Here is a 6000-nt window from a genome sequence, read left to right as displayed (position 1 = left end):
AAAATTAACTTAAATCAAGCGTAATATTATTATATTGATAATAAAATTTATTTTTATTTTTAAAAATATTTAAATTATTAATATATTAATATAAAATATTATATTTTTCAATATTATTAAACATAAATATTTAATTCTTTATCTTTAGTCATTTGATAAATTACTAATATAATTAATATAATTTATTATCTTAATAAATTATTTAATATTTTATTTTTATTTTAATAATAATTTTTTAAAAATAAATTTAAATGATATTCTTCACGTATTATTGAAAATATTCAATATTAATATTTTAATAATAAATATTTATTACAATTATAAATATATTAATAATAAATGTTTTTTAGTATAAATGTTAAAATATGTCATAAGTCTATGTACTCTTCACAAATTTGCAACTTAGTCTTTGTACTTTTATTTTCAATAATTTAGTCCCTGGACTTTTTAGATTTGAAAATTAAGTCCAATATTGGTTGACATTCTTATATTTTTTTTTTGTCAATTTTGTTGATGTTACATTTTTAAATAAAAAAAATACTCACTTGGTAGTCATGTAACTAAAAATACTCACTTGGTAATCATGTAACTAAAAAATGACGTTGTAATGAACCTAAATTTAACAAAATATTTTTAATATATGCAAAAACAATGTAAAATATAAACTTATAGATATAAAATAAACTCAATTAAACAATGAAAAGATAAGAAAATCTCAATTGTATGTTTGTTTCATTGAAAGTAGCTTTTATGAAAAATTTTAAAGAAATATATCAAACAACAGAAAATATTTTACACAGATTTATCCAAACACCAAAAAAATTAACTTTTTCAAGAAAACAAGTCATTTTCAGTGAAACAAATAGACCCTTAGGGTTGATTTGACTAAAACATATTATCAAATTAATTTTTTAGTTGTTAATAAAATAGATTTAATATTAATTATAATTTTTTAAAATTTATATTTAATTTGTTAAATACAATCTTATGGTTATGATTTTTTATTTTTATTTTTACATTTAAGGGTTAATTTAATGAAAGTTTGTTACGGGAAGAGCCTTTTATTGTCAAAGTTAATTTCAGTATTATTAGTTAAGTATGAATTTAAATACCAAATAGGAAAATAAAATATAAAGTCTTACATACTCATTTCCCCATGATTTACTCATAGGCTTAAATATTAATTAATTTGTTTCTTAAAGTTGAAGGCTTCTTGGTGTCTACCATATATTAATTCCAGTGGACCCATCACATTCACTATATTATAATACATTTCCATTTCTGCCTCATATCTCTATTTATTCAAACATATTCTATACCAAAAATAAATAAATTATAGTTTGAAATTAAATGGATGATATTGATTACCAAAAAAGGGATGATACATATGGCATAATTAACCTTATTGATACGATCAACATTAAGGAATACATCTAACCTAATTATTTATATGGTGCATCACATGCTACTTATTTAATGAATATATCTAACCTACTTATTTTCTCTTAATACAATTAATTATGGAGTTAAGTACTCAAAAGTGGAAACCCTTTACCACCACTTTTTCACCCATCTTTCCAATTCCATTTCTTAGTTTATGTGACCTACACCCTAATTATAAAAAAACCTTCAAAAGTAAAATGGTACCTAATTGTAATTTTTTTTTTCTTTTTTATTAAGAGTGGTACTTAAATTATATCTCATTATTCAAAGTGGTCTTTAAATTATACATTTTTTTTCTAAGTTGGTACTTAAATTTTTTTCGATCTCAACTGACACGTAAATTATATTCTATCACCTAAAGTGATACTTAAACTGTATTCCATTACCCAAATTATCTCAACCGTTAATTTAATTTAAACTTTTCACTTTTTTACACTCTTTCCCTACCGAGAAACTCTAGGGTGAGCTCTATTAAAAAAAAACTTGAGAAAAGTTTTAACAAAATATCTAAAAATTTGCCTATATTTCTAACGATTTGCGAATATTTCTAAGACTTCTCAAATATTTAAGGATTTTGATAAATCCTTAAAAATATTGGTAAATTCGTAGAAGTGTTGATAAATTTTTAAATATTCTAGTAAAAGTTTTTTCTAAGCTTTTAATGCAATTTTTTTTAACTATTAGATAACTTATCTTTGCAATCTTTTTTTTTTCTACTTAATTTCTTCCTAGCTAGTATTTGAATTTCTCGTTTATCTGATTGTTTTTTTTTTATAGTAGAAGTTCACTTAACATTAATTCATGCAAAGTAAATAAGAAAGAATGAAGAAAATTATTATTATTATTAAAAATAATAATATATAGATTTTGAATCAGGCTGAGAAAGAAATCGAGATCAAGGTTTAAAAAACAAAAAAGAAACTCGTCGAAATTTGGGTTTTGTTGTACAAAACATGGATTAGTTAGTTTTTCGATGAGCAGTTGAAATTTTCATCACTAAATTTTTGGATGAAGAACAAAAAAATATGAATACATTTATAACTTAAAAAAAAGTTAAGAAAATAATATTTAACTTTGGGGGTTTAGTTAAAAATTCTCATGAATCACAAAATAATTAGTTAATAGATTTTTTAAACAACAAGGGTAATTTAGATAACGAAGTATAATTTAAGTACTACTTTGGTTAACAAAGTATAATTTAAGTATCATTCGTGATAAAAAAAATTTAGATATCAAAATGATAGAATTTAAATACCACTTTAGATATTAGATACTAGTTATACAAGTTGTAACAAAATTGTTTTTTTTTTAAGTACCTACTTAAATATATATATATATATATATATATATATATAACTTACATAGAATTTTTGTTCATTTAACCCTTAAAAAAAAACAGCTGGAACATATAAACATTTATATGAATTCTTACGCCTAGCTAGCTAACTAGTAATTGCATGTATGAGCTTAATTTGTAAAGGGAAAAGGATTATGACATCCATAATATAATAACTAAATTTTGTTATAGTTAATATGAAATGATAAAGTGCTTATAAATAAATATTTCTTTATTCAAGGAGTGGGTGGGATATTTATATAAGATATTTAAAAAATAATAAAAATATGTTAAATATTTATTTTGTATTAAAAATTACGTTTATTTAAATTTATTTTTATCAAATTAATATTTAAATACTATTTTATATTTAAATACTGCAATTACTTATCTTTATATTTTACCAAATTAAACTAACACAAATTTATTATAAAAATCTATAAATTCTATAAAAGAATGAAGCTAAAAATATATTTGAAAATTTTGAGGCCAAACACAAATGATATTTATATTAATTAAAAGGATAAAATAAAATAAAATTTTCAAAGAGGCTAAAATAAATATTTATAAAATTTAGGTGAGGTTGATCCCCCGATACTCCTAAATTCGCCCATTATCATATTTTTAGATATTAATTATAAGAATAAAATATAAATTTTAAAAATTTTCGAATGGGCTAAAATAAATATTTACAAAAGTTTAGGAGGGTGGACACACGCGAACACTCTTAAATTTGCCCATGTCCTTAAATCTTGTATTTTTGATATTTTTTATAATTATTTTATAGTTTATGGAAATCTTTTCTCTTTAAACTTGGGTCTACTCTTTAGAAGTATAATGTGCTTTATCACTACACGCAACACATGTTGATCTTAAACATTATATTTTTAATTATTTAATTTAAACATTTCATATAAAAATAGTAAAAAACGAAAACATTACTATATTAATATTCAAATCTTTATTAAAAAGAGGCTTTTAAGTAATTTTATCATCAAATTAATGTCGAGTTGATTTATTACAATAACTTGATAAAAAAACATAATAATAATAATAATAATAATAAAACCATGTCTTAGTTTAATCCCAAATGTCCGAAAACTTTTGGACTTATCCCATTATTATTGAGGTCGCGCTTATTTTATATGCCTTCCCTAACCCTTGATTATTGCTCGTTTGTCTGCTCTCTCTTAGACAGAATACAAGTCCCTCTCTTCTCGGGATGATTGCCCTAATTTTATATTTATATACATGTTGAGTGAGGTATTTTCTTCATTCTAATAGATTGCTGAATTAGCCTCCATCACTATCCCACCACATTGTGTCTTCATTCTTGTTTATTTATGAAACAATAATGTATGATTCATTTATCGCAGTTTTTAATTATTAGTAGTACAGTGTTTTCGGGGTATGCTCTTACCATTTAATGAGCATTATTAAGTGATGAAAGGTATGTAGTTAGGCTTTGATATGAACCAGAGGGTCGATGCACTCGCTAGAGATGAGAACATTAGGTTTAGCCGGTTGTTATATGGATCTAAATTTATTATCTCATGATATGGCCTATATTGTGACAATTCATTAATATTTTTATCTAGGTTTAATTGCAGCTGGAATTATTAATTAATATTATAATAAGATATGAATATAGAAGTTTGGTTATGCAGTGTATATATATTTGAGATGCTTTGGCTAAAGAGTGATCCATTATAAATTTCTTTGTGTCATACATGATTTAAGTCCAATTTACTCACCAAATTGTAATCTTACTCTTATACATAATCTAGACCGCTCTCTCCAATAAGATTTTTACCTTGAAAACTTAGTTACAAACTAAATTGTTAAACCAAACTTTATTTGATAATATGTTTTGATATAATAAATTAAAGTCTATTTGAATAAAAGTTTAAGTTGAACATTGGAGAATTGATAAAATCTAGTTAAAATGGTTTCAATTGAGTTAAACATTTCAATCATGTTAAAACTGTTTTTAAATATTTTCAGTATCGATAATTTTTTGCCAAGTATCAATAGTTTTCAAGATATCGATACCCATTATAAAATCGATACCAAATTAACATTTTGTTTTCAACCAACACAAAAAGTGTCGATATCTTTTACCAAGTATTGATAATTTGTCTTTGGTACTGTTGTAAACTAACTTCAACGGTCATTGAATCAGACATTAAATGCTAATTGTATCGATACTAGTAGAAAAGGTATCGATATCTTTTGTTGTAGGTGAATTTAATAATCTGGTATTTTCATCCCCAACGACTCTATTAACTTTCACAACAATCCCAACTGTTGGAAATGTATTAGAGGGTATAAATACCATGTTCCGAAAGTCCTACAACGAGGAGAGAGATCATCAAGCTTAAAGATCAATCAAAACAACATTAGTGCTTAATTCTTTCATATTCTTCTTGTAAACACTTGTGAGCTTTCATTGTATTCATTCAGTTCAAGTGTTATTCTTTGTATTTATGCTTAATTGGCAAACACATCAATCTTGTAAGGATTAAATCTTAGTTCGCTATTTGTTATTCTCTTTGGGAGGGTTAAGTCTTAAGGTTTGGATAGAAACCTTAAAGGAGTTGTAATCTTAAGATTTTGGGTGGAAATCTTAAGGGAGATTGTAAAGTTAAACATTATCCTCAAAGGTTGTCAAATTAGTGAATTTAGGAAAATCGTTAGTTGTGGAAAGCTAAGGTAGTGAAGTAGGCAATTGGGGCCGAACCACTCTAAATTGTTATGTTCATTGTTCTATCTTTTCTTTCTAGCTTTCCTAATTTTTTAAAAGTCAATTCACCCCTCTTGGAGATTTCGGCTCGATCTTTCGAGCTAACATAAATAATTCAAGCAATTTGTTTACAATAATTTATACTAAAATAAGTTTCTTGCCCGAACAAATGCTCTCAATCTCGCATGTAAAAGTAAAACAAGTCTTCTCCTAAATAAGCGTATAATGGTTTGCTTAAATACAATCAATGTGAATCTACGTCTCCTTGAATTCGGCTCGATTAGGTCTTCAATATGCAATAAAGTATTAAAGATATTCTAGGAATTAATGCTTTTGGAGATCAAATCTCTTTAAATAAAGAAACTCAATTACATTGAAAGTCTTCACAGAATCTTTGTTTAACTTGATCTTTTACACGTCTTAACTCAATAAAGTGTTGTGAAAAATCCTTTAAGTAAATATATTAAAAAGACCAAAC

The sequence above is a fragment of the Gossypium hirsutum genome, chromosome A06 (genome assembly GCF_007990345.1).
Source record: "Gossypium hirsutum isolate 1008001.06 chromosome A06, Gossypium_hirsutum_v2.1, whole genome shotgun sequence".
Classification (NCBI taxonomy): Eukaryota; Viridiplantae; Streptophyta; class Magnoliopsida; order Malvales; family Malvaceae; genus Gossypium; species Gossypium hirsutum.
Note: the sequence above shows the minus strand (reverse complement) of the source record.